Source organism: Coregonus lavaretus, assembly GCF_964263955.1.
Source record: "Coregonus lavaretus genome assembly, chromosome: 19".
In the NCBI taxonomy this organism is placed as follows: Eukaryota; Metazoa; Chordata; class Actinopteri; order Salmoniformes; family Salmonidae; genus Coregonus; species Coregonus lavaretus.
The window spans coordinates 35,429,501-35,441,668 of record NC_140006.1 but is presented as its reverse complement, the minus strand read 5'-3'; the positions used below and the strand labels follow the sequence as shown (position 1 = coordinate 35,441,668).

The 12,168-nt window shown below is 40.8% G+C and overlaps 2 long non-coding RNA genes across 2 annotated transcripts in view; both read left to right on the top strand.

Moving 5' to 3' along the window:
* The window catches only part of LOC311147122, a 73,245-nt gene extending 68,279 nt beyond the window's left edge, over positions 1-4,966 (top strand). Inside the window, exon 2 of the long non-coding RNA XR_014614741.1 lies at positions 4,921-4,966. This is a non-coding gene — a long non-coding RNA (uncharacterized lncRNA). The remainder of the gene's footprint in view (positions 1-4,920) is intronic.
* Positions 380-4,046, top strand: LOC311147120. Its single transcript, XR_014614739.1, has 2 exons — positions 380-1,260; positions 2,740-4,046. It is a non-coding gene; the product is annotated as an uncharacterized lncRNA (long non-coding RNA).
* Positions 4,967-12,168: the final 7,202 nt, after the last annotated feature.

Here is a 12,168-nt window from a genome sequence, read left to right as displayed (position 1 = left end):
GCAATCAGAAATGATTCAATAGTGCTTGCAGCATTGAACAACCACAAAGTCACCTTCTTTAGGGTTCATTTCATAGAACACAGAAAATCTGGTCGGACCAGTGGTAGGTCTATTCGATCAAATAAGGCTCTTTCTTTTTTTTCAAAGGAAATGGGGGCTTTTTTTTTATACCAAGCTCAGGGTAAGTCCCAGTCACAGGCCAATCATGAACACACACGTACAGTCAGGCTCTTTCAGAGACCAATCATGAACACAGGCGTACAGCCATGACAACAGGTTTCTATAAAAGCTTCTAGTTTGAATCCAACATCCATTCAACTGAGCAATCAAAGAGCACTAACTCTGGCTAATCCTTTTATTTCACAATTAAGGTAAATGATTTATTTCATTATATGAAGACTGCATGTTATTACACTGCACAATATATATTTTGGTATTGCATTGTTTACATCACACTAACAAGGTATGTGTGACGTAGGCCTAAATACGGCTAATGGGGTGAAACTCGAGGCAGAACCCTTTTCTGAGCAGGTGACAAATATTATTTACAAACGCAAACGTCCTGAAAAACATTAAGGAGCGTGGATATTTTAGCTCTGAAAGTGTGAAGGCACAGTGATTCTGAAACGTTGGTGATTTACCCAATACATTACTGGGAGTTTATATATAGTGTGCGACTCTCTTTTTATAGCTTATAGTTTATTGGGCGTTAGTCAGCACCTCTACATAAAATACTTTTCTCTGGGTGTGCACCAGCTCATGTTTATTATTAGCTCTGAAAGTGAGAACACCAAGTATATAACGTTACCAAGTATACATGATGCAGATTATAAAGCATTAAGAGTGAAAAAGTTGTTGTGCAGCAACTCACTGCTTTCCTGAATACAAATAAAATGTATCTGAAACACTCTAGTAATGCTCCATTAAGAGTGAAAAACAGTAACTTCCCAGCATTGTCCAATCAGAGTCTGATATTTTGGACAGACTCAAACGTAGGAATAGATTAAACATTCCACCACGTTTTTGAGTGAAGCTGTGACATGTACACTGCAACATATACATGCTTTAAGTATACTTTGGAGATACAACAAGTCTAATAAAGTCTTCATGATGCCTTCATAATGTCCTACGGTCTTACATAGCTGGTTCAATTATTATTATTAATAATATTCTGTCCCATCTCCTCCTATCAGCAAGATGTATTGAAACAGTCATGACAACAATACTCTTCTGGATGTGTGGTCCTCGGCCTCCCCATGGGTAAATATATACGTTTCTCTACTTTAACTGCCAATGAACGCTGTCTGGTCTCTTTTGTCAGGACAATAGTGTTATTCATTTTTCAAGGCTTCATTCTGTTGCATACAGTGCGTTCAGGCTGTAACACAACAAAATGTGGAAAAAGTCAGGGGCTGTGAAAACTTTTAGACTTTTTCCACATTTTTGTTGTGTTACAGCCTGAATTTAAAATTGATTAAATTGAGATTTTGTGTCACAGGCCGACACACAATACCCCTTTATGTCAAAGTAAAATTATGTTTTTAGAATTTTTTAAACAAATTAATTAAAAATGAAAAGGAGTTGCTTACCAAGACGACATTGAATGTTCCTCAGCGGCCTAGTTACAGTTTTGACTTAAATCGTCTTGAAAATCTATGGCAAGACTAGAGAGTGCCTGTTTAGCAGTGATCAACAACCAACTTGATAGAGCTTAAAGAATTTAAAAAAGGAAAATGTGCAAATATTGTACAATCCAGTTGTGCAAAGCTGTCACGAACGTCGGATATAGAGGACCAAGGCGCAGCGTGGAAGGTGAACATACTTATTTATTAAATGATACACAAACAAAACAACAAATCGATACGTGACGTCCACAGGTACAAACCAACACGGAACAAAATCCCACAAACACTGTGGGAAAACCACCTGACTAAATATGGTTCCCAATCAGAGACAACCAGCAACAGCTGATACTCGTTGCCTCTGATTGAGAACCACTCTGGCCAACATAGATCTACAAAACTAGACTAGACACAACGAGCACAAAACATAAACTCTACACACCCTGGCTCAACTTAAAAGAGTCCCTAGAGCCAGGGCGTGACAAAAGCTTCACAAATCAGTTGAGACTTACCCAGAAAGACTTGCAGCTGTAATCGCTGCCAAAGGTGCTTCTACAAAGTATTGACTCAGGGATGTGAATACTTATGGAAATGAGCTATTTCTGTATTTCATTTTCAATAAATGTGCAAAAAATTCTAAACTTGTTTTCACTTTGCATTATGGGATGTTGTGTGTAGAAAAATATATATTTAATCAACTTTGAATTCAGGCTGTAATACAACAAAATGTGTAAGAATAAGTCTATGAATACTTTCTGAAGGCACAATTCACTATTGTCAAGATCTTACTCATTATCATTACCTTTATATTCATTATCATTATCATCAGCATATTAATTATCCATAAATACCATATGCAGCAGGTAGCTTAGTGGGTAAGAGCGTTGTGCCAGTAACCGAAAGGTCGCTGGTTCTAATCCCCGAGCCGACTAGGTGAAAAAATTATGTCGATGTGCCCTTGAGCAAGGCACTTAACCCTAATTGCTCCTGTAAGTCGCTCTGGATAAGAGCGTCTGCTAAATGATGTAAATGTAAATATATACTGTGCAAATCTAATTATTGATTGCTTAAGAGAGGAAACATGTTTTTGAACTAACAACCTTTCTTTGCACTGCAGGGCTGGGGCCAGGGCTAAAGCAGGGGCCAAGACAGCGGATGGAGAACACACGGACCACATGAGAACCTATGTGCCATCGCTGCCCTCCTGTTACCGCTGCTGGGAGCTTCCGGATGGATAGCGACAACCACTCTGCTTTCTCTCTCCCTATCTCTCTGTTTCTCTCTTTCTTTCATCATCCTGGAATTAAAGTGTGACTATGTTAGCCTGTCAGGTCATTCTAAATAAGATTGCTACTGGTGACCCTGTAATCCGGTACTACCTGTGCCAGTAATTTGAGATATATATGGTTAAATTCAAAAAGATTTTTAATATTGATATTGTGCGTGACGTAAATATGTCCTTTGGAGTGGAATTTGAGGCAGAAGCTTTTTCTGACTCTGTGCAAGCGACAAAGATTCTGTACAAACGCAAACGCCGGAAAAGCATGGAGGAGCCTATACGTTTTAGCTCTGAAACTGAGATCTTCATAAGTACAGAGGATGCAGATGACTTGACAGTGAAAAACAACATCATAGACTCTTTTCAGCAATCAATCATATCAGATTCTGATATTTTGGACAGACGCAAACGTAGGAATAGCTTAGATATTCCACCATATTTTGTAACATGCACACTGGAACATATACAGTATGTATACTTTGAAGCTTTATGCTTTATGTATACTTTGAAGCTACATAATCACACTTTAAACCAGGTATATCTAATAAAGCCTTCATGACGCCATCATAATGCCTTCATAATGTCCTACACTACATACATAGAAGCTTCACATATCATTTGTAAGCAAATGTCATGCTGGAAAAAGGAGGTGTGCCATCAGATGCAAACTTTCGATGCATCATTTAGTTTAAACCGACCTAGCGGACGCCGCAGAAGCAGAAGTTGCAAAATTAGGCTTTAGAGAGGCGGAAGGTTGCTGAATCAATCCCCGGACAGGGTGTAAAAACAGAACTGTGGGAAATAGAGGGCTGTTGGTCTATGATTCCAGGTACCACCTCCTGCCGTTGTGCCCTTGCGCAAGGGACTTAAACCCTAAAACTGCTCTCCATCCAGGGGCGCTGTTCTGTGGCTTATCAACTTAGCTGATAAATGATTTGTGCAGCACCTATGAAATGTGATAAAGTAGATAATGAGGCCAAACAACTAAGAATATTCAGTTAAGTAATGAAAATTTAGAAGGTTATGGTAGTGTCATACTCACATTGCTCCTACACATATATTTAGCATTTCATTATATTTTGTATTTCATCAAATCTTTATATTCTGGCTTAGTTTTTTAATGTAATAAAAACTGTGACAAACTATTCAGTGATACTTTATTTGTCCTAATGTAATCCTAATTTTAAACAATGGCAAATTGTTCCCTCTTATCAAGTCAGGGCTTTGGAACAAAATGTCCTGCATCATCAGCCCAGCATTGTAGATGCTGTTTTTTTTTTATCCTCTTGAAAATGCACTCAGTAAATGTACTGGAATGATCATGTCTTAAAGTAAGGTTGACACTAAGGAACAAAGTTCAATGGGAATAACATCTAAACCTTGAAATGGTTGACTGACTGGAAAAACAACTGTCACTGGAGAATGAGATGAATACTGTAAGTTAGACCAGTGTTAACAATCTGTGGCAAATACTTTCTGTTTCAAAACATTCCAGAACTATGTAAATAGTTCCATGATACAAGCGTGCTAATCAGAGAACAAGAGAGCAACTCATTACATACGAAATAGAAAATAGTACTTATTAATGCAGTCAATGAAAACTTGATGTTTATCTGTGTCAATTCTATATGTCAAACAGTTGTAAGTATCTGATCGTTTGATCCAAGAAAATAGGTTGATCTGCTTTCTCTGGCAATTGTTCAAAAGATTCAGCAATTGTACAATGGCGATGATGCATTATTACCGACTGGGCACAGACGTCATTTCAAGGTCTAGTTTTGATTTACATTTGGTTGAGTTGTCAACTAACAGTGAATTCAACATGAAATCAACCACAAATGTCACCATGTCATTGGATTTAGCGTAAACCTTGGGTTAATTTTTTTTGTTGCAAATCCAGTCACTTTTCGACTTTGATTCAAAGTCATATGTCCCTGCATATTTCTGTAGTAAGGCCTAGGCAAGGTTCGACACTCAACACAAATAGAAGTCACATGATTTTCAGGAAATTGTAGGCAGAAAGTGAAACTGATACGATGCCAAATAAATGGTAACTGGGACAGTTTTTACTTCACTGTGCTTGTTGAGACAAAGACCTTCACATGGTACATACTTTTCCTCTGAGGTATTATTTGACCCAGGTAGATTCTTCTCATCGTGTTATTGGTACATGTTGCATTCAGAATGACAGCACACAATGACCCAAATGGGTGTAAACAAACCCCAACCTCACTTTCCTTACCATTTGTATTTTGAGTAAATTAAGTATTCAAGGTGTTGTCTTTAATTAACTACACTGCACCCTGTTCATGATAGGGATCAATTAAAGAAAACCATCTAAATAGACAGATATTCATCTCCTTTTCAGCACCAATTGGTATATTTAAATATTCTCTGAACTTGTATATTATTTAGGGTTAGGAAAGTACACTACGTGGCCAAAAGTATGTGGACACCCCTTCAAATTAGTGGATTCGGCTATTTCAGCCACACCGTTGCTGACAGGTGTATAAAATCGAGCACAGCCATGCAATCTCCATAGACAAATATTGGCAGTATAATGGCCAGTACTCAAGAGCTCAGTGACTTTCAACGTGCCACCGTCATAGGATGCCTCCTTTCCAACAAGTCAGTTAGTCAAATTTCTGCCCTGCTAGAGCTGCCACGGTACAACACCAGCATAAAAAAAAAAGGGTGCAAGATAAGATAGATGGACTTTGTGACTTAAGTCTGACAAACCAGTTATATTAGTCATCACATCTACTGATTATGTTGCCTCATATTTGTGCACCAGTACTGCCTGTGCTGTTTACCCTTTCCACTTTCACTGTTAATTGGATATTATGTTCATAGTACGTCCATACTCAAGAGAACCAAGTTTTATCAAAACTGTGTGTGTGAGAGAGAGAGAGTTTGTCCTATTTTTACCATAATTTAGATATAAAGTAAAGTACAAGACATGCTTCCTGTTGACGGTCTTGAACTCATACATCCAATAAAAACAATAAAAGGAGAGACATCGCCACCTGTTGGTAGAGAATGAGAAAAAGCTTCTGTCCACCATTTCTGTTTGTTTCTCTTTGTGTTTATGTGTGATGTTTCTGAGTGCATACATGCTTAAGTTGTGTGTGTGTGTGTCCGTGTGTGTCTATGTGCCCATGTGTCCGATTTGGTTGGGGGGCTCCCCACCTCGCAGTAAATGTAATTTCCTGAAATTTCACACATTTTGCCATGGGGCGTAGAGAAAATGTTGCAGTTTTAAAGCATTGTTTTTGCAATTCAACACATTTTGTCATGGAGCTGAGAGAAAAAATGTGCAGTTTTGCAGCAAGTTTGCTGCAGTTCTACTCATTTTGCCATGGGGTGTAGAGAAAATGTTACAGTTTTAAAGGCTCAGTGCAGGCAAAAACGTGATTTTCCTTTGTTTTATGTACAGTGGGGGAAAAAAGTATTTAGTCAGCCACCAATTGTGCAAGTTCTCCCACTTAAAAAGATGAGAGAGGCCTGTAATTTTCATCATAGGTACACGTCAGCTATGACAGACAAAATAAGAAATAAAAATCTTAGAAAATCACATTGTAGGATTTTTTATGAATTTATTTGCAAATTATGGTGGAAAATAAGTATTTGGTCAATAACAAAAGTTTCTCAATACTTTGTTATATACCCTTTGTTGGCAATGACACAGGTCAAACGTTTTCTGTAAGTCTTCACAAGGTTTTCACACACTGTTGCTGGTATTTTGGCCCATTCCTCCATGCAGATCTCCTCTAGAGCAGTGATGTTTTGGGGCTGTCGCTGGGCAACACGGACTTTCAACTCCCTCCAAAGATTTTCTATGGGGTTGAGATCTGGAGACTGGCTAGGCCACTCCAGGACCTTGAAATGCTTCTTACGAAGCCACTCCTTCGTTGCCCGGGCGGTGTGTTTGGGATCATTGTCATGCTGAAAGACCCAGCCACGTTTCATCTTCAATGCCCTTGCTGATGGAAGGAGGTTTTCACTCAAAATCTCACGATACATGGCCCCATTCATTCTTTCCTTTACACGGATCAGTGGTCCTGGTCCCTTTGCAGAAAAACAGCCCCAAAGCATGATGTTTCCACCCCCATGCTTCACAGTAGGTATGGTGTTCTTTGGATGCAACTCAGCATTCTTTGTCCTCCAAACACGACGAGTTGAGTTTTTACCAAAAAGTTATATTTTGGTTTCATCTGACCATATGACATTCTCCCAATCCTCTTCTGGATCATCCAAATGCACTCTAGCAAACTTCAGACGGGCCTGGACATGTACTGGCTTAAGCATGGGGACACGTCTGGCACTGCAGGATTTGAGTCCCTGGCGGCGTAGTGTGTTACTGTAGATGGTAGGCTTTGTTACTTTGGTCCCAGCTCTCTGCAGGTCATTCACCCACGGGGTGAGATCTTGCATGGAGCCCCAGATCGAGGGAGATTATCAGTGGTCTTGTATGTCTTCCGTTTCCTAATAATTGCTCCCACAGTTGATTTCTTCAAACCAAGCTGCTTACCTATTGCAGATTCAGTCTTCCCAGCCGGTGCAGGTCTATAATTTTGTTTCTGGTGTCCTTTGACAGCTCTTTGGTCTTGGCCATAGTGGAGTTTGGAGTGTGACTGTCTGAGGTTGTGGACAGGTGTCTTTTATACTGGCATGGGTCCTCAGATCCTTAAAAAATTCTACAGCTGCACCATCGAGAGCATCCTGACTGGTTGCATCACCGCCTGGTATGGCAACTGCTTGGCCTCTGACCGCAAGGCACTACAGAGGGTAGTGCGTACGGCCCAGTACATCACTGGGGCAAAGCTCCCTGCCATCCAGGACCTCTATACCAGGCGGTGTCAGAGGAAGGCCCTCAAAATTGTAAAAGACTCCAGCCACCCTAGTCATAGACTGTTCTCTCTGCTACCGCACGGCAAGCGGTACCGGAGTGCCAAGTCTAGGTCCAAAAGACTTCTCAACAGCTTCTACCCCCAAGCCATAAGACTCCTGAACAGCTAATCATGGCTACCCGGACTATTTGCACTGCCCCCCCACCCCATCCTTTTTACGCTGCTGCTACTCTGTTAAGTATTTATGCATAGTCACTTTAACTCTACCCACATGTACATATTACCTCAACTACCTCAACTAGCCGGTGCCCCCGCACATTGACTATGCAACGGTACCCCCCTGTATATATAGCCTCCCTACTGTCACTTTATTTTACTGTATATATAGCCTCCCTACTGTCACTTTATTTCACTTTATTTTACTTCTGCTCTTTTTTTCTCAACACTTTTTTGTTGTTGTTTTATTCTTACTTTTTTGTTTAAAATAAATGCACTGTTGGTTAAGGGCTGTAAGTAAGCATTTCACTGTAATGTCTGCACCTGTTGTATTCGGCGCATGTGACCAATAAAATTTGATTTGATTTGATTTGATTTGATTTGATAACAAGTTCAAATAGGTGCCATTAATACAGGTAACGAGTGGAGGACAGAGGAGCCTCTTAAATAAGAAGTTACAGGTCTGTGAGAGCCAGAAATCTTGCTTTTTTGTAGGTGACCAAATACTTATTTTCCAGCATAATTTGCAAATAAATTCATAAAAAATCCTACAATGTGATTTTCTGGAGAAAAAAATTCTCAATTTGTCTTTCATAGTTGACGTGTACCTATGATGAAAATTACAGGCCTCTCTCATCTTTTTAAGTGGGAGAACTTGCACAATTGGTGGCTGACTAAATACTTTTTTTCCCCACTGTATATTTCCACACTGAGGTTGGACTATTACTGTGAAATATATGATAATGCCCTTTTAATGTCAGAGCTGTTTGAAAAGTCTGCCTGTCCATCTTGTACGAAATTTCAGGCTGTTTTGGTGGGATGGAATTTCGGCCTGCCTGGTGACATCACCTTGTCCCCGGTGATGTACTGGGCCGTACGCAGTACCCTCTGTAGTGCCTTGCGGTCGGAGGCCGAGCAGTTGCCATACCAGGTAGTGATGCAACCAGTCAGGATGCTCTCGATGATGCAGCTGTAGAACTTTTTGAGGATCTGAGGACCCATGCCAAATCTTTTCAGTCTCCTGAGGGCAATAGGCTTCACGACTGGCTTCACAGCTCTTCACGACTGTCTTGGTTGTTTGGACCATAATAGTTTGTTGGTGATGTGGACACCAAGGAACTTGAAGCTCTCAACCTGCTTCACAACAGCCCTGTCGATGAGAATGGGGGCGTGCTCGGTCCTCTTCTTTTTCCTGTAGTCCACAATAATCTCCTTTGTCTTGATCACGTTGAGGGAGAGGTTGTTATCCTGGCACCACACGGCCAGGTCTCTGACCTCCTCCCTATAGGCTGTCTCATCGTTGTCGGTGATCAGGCCTACCACTGTTGTGTCGTCGGCAAACTTAATGATGGTGTTGGAGTCATGCAGTCATGGGTGAACAGGGAGTACACATTAATGTGTTGAAAATCACAAATTGTTTGCATAATCAACTTACACACAGCTCTGACACACACACTTACCCCACTAGACATGCCACCAGGAGTCTTTTCACAGTCCCCAAATCCAGAACAAATTCAAGAAAGCGTACAGTATTATATAGAGCCATTATTGCATGGAACTCCGTTCCATCTCATATTGCTCAAATAAACAGCAAACCTGGTTTTAAAAAACAGAAAAAGCAACACCTCACGGCACAATGCCTCTCCCCTATTTGACCTAGATAGTTTAAGTGTATGTATTGATATGTAGGCTACGTGTGCCTTAACAAAAATGTATGTAGTTCTGTGCTTGAGCTGTTCTTGTCTATTAATGTTCTGTATTATGTCATGTTTCATGTTTTGTGTGGACCCCAGGAAGAGTAGCTGCTGCTTTTGCAACAGCTAATGGGGATCCTAATAAAATACCAAAAAAAGTACAGGAGGGGACTGAGCACGCACCCCTGAGGGGCCCCCGTGTTGAGGATCAGCGTGGCAGATGTGTTGTTACCTACCCTTACCACCTGGTGGCGGCCCGTCAGGAAGTCCAGGATCCAGTTGCAGAGGGAGGTGTTTAGTCCCAGGGTCCTTAGCTTAGTGATAAGCTTTGAGGGTACTATGGTGTTGAACGCTGAGCTGTAGTCAATGAATAGCATTCTCACGTAGGTGTTCCTTTTGTCCAGGTGGAAAAGGGCAGTGTCGAGTGCAATAGAGATTGCATCATCTGTGGATCTGTTGGGGCGGTATGCAAATTGAGTGGGTCTAGGGTTTCTGGGATAATGGTGTTGATGTGAGCCATGACCAGCCTTTCAAAGCACTTCATGGCTACAGACGTGAATGCTACAGGTCTGTAGTCATTTAGGCAGGTTACCTTAGTGTTCTTGGGCACAGGGACTATGGTGGTCTGCTTGAAACATGTTGGTATTACAGACTCAGTCAGGGACAGGTTGAAAATGTCAGTGAAGACACTTGCAAGTTGATCAGCGCATGCTCGGAGTACACGTCCTGGTAATCCGTCTGGCCCTGCGGCCTTGTGAATGTTGAGCTGTTTAAAGGTTTTACTCACATTGGCTACGGAGAGCGTGATCACACAGTCGTCCGGAACAGCTGATGCTCTCATGCATGCCTCAGTGTTGCTTGCATCGAAGCGAGCACAGAAGTGCTTGTCTGGTAGGCTCGTGTCACTGGGCAGCTCACAGTTTGACAACTGTTGGTTTGACAAAATAATTTCCAAAGGTTATTATTTATTTCATATGATTAGTGATTCATTTACGTCTGTCCCTCATTTTAAGGTCAACCTTGTTACGTGAACTGAACTCTCGTTTTAATATGGTGAAACTATTCCTTAAAAAATCTAAAGAAACAATGAACATCTAATAGTCAAATAGTCAAATCACGGTGTGAAAGCAGGTGAGCTGGTGGTAAATTGGGCTGGATGTGTCATTGTGTAGTTTATACATGCATAATCTATGAGCAGAATTACTGTTTTACCTCAATTAGCCACGTAATCCCTAGTTTGAAAGCAACTGTTTTCTACATGCTGTGCTGTTTCATTTTCCCTACATTTCCCCCCATGTGGGCCAGCCCCCTAGCAATTCGAGTTCTAGCCAGTGACATCCAGCCTCTCACCAACTAGCAAGAATCACACAAAGCAGAGTGAGAGAGAGAGCAATGACATGGTGCCCATTATCTGCACATATGTGACTTGCTCTATCATAATCAGTCACATTGACCCCAAAACACATTTAGATTTGTATACACTGCTGGAAAGAGGAGATTCTTAGCTTCAAAATGATGTACAACTTGTGTATTAACTGTTCATATTGAGCGCAGCATAGCTAGTTACAACAGAGGTCTGTCTCCCTTATGAGCTGTTCAGGGAAAATCACCTCACAAGTTTGTTGTTGGTTTTTAGCATGGCACCAATTGCATTCTGCATGTCTCACTGTATAAGACATATGTCTTGTTATTTGGCATCACTTGTAGCTGGCTTGCTACTCATTTAACAGTTTGACAAGATAATGTGCTAGCTAGCTGGTTAATATGTTTAAACATGCGTTTGTGGTTATGCTAGCCAGCTAAACAGCTAGTTAGCTATAGCTTGTCAGTTGACTTGTCAAATTAACTTTAACTCCAATTACCATTTAACTATTGTCAGTGTCGTTTTTAATCAACTCCCTTGCCATTTTACACTTTTCTATGTTGTTTTAAATTAACAATCAATTACAGCAGAGTACATTTTCTCTTTCAGTTGACCTCCTTTCAGTTATAAGGGTGTAAAGCCTTATTTGAATATTTCTTACTGTGTCACATTATGGTGGTTTACAATGTGAAATCAATTATCTGTTGGAAGCCTATTTTCAGGAAGATATAAAGCACTTTTACATCACTCACACCTTGCATTAAGAATACTTGTCAGAGTAGGGAAGAAAATACAGTACATGAAGACTACCTACACCATGTAAACTGGATCAACTATTTCACTAACGGTTGCTATAAATCCAACCACTTACAGATTGGATTAGTTTAGAATAAATACACATTCCCTTTTGCCCTCAGAACAGTCTCAATTTGTCAGGGCATGGACTCTACAAGGTGTCAAAAGCGTTCCAGAGGGATGCTGGCCCATGTTGACTCCAATGCATCACACAGTTTTGTCAAGTTGGCTGGATGTTCTTTGGGTGGTGGACCTTTCTTGATACACATAGGAAACTGTTAAGCGTGAAAAAGCCAGCAGCCTTGCAGTTTTTGACACAAACCGGTGCGCCTGGCCTGGCACCTACTAT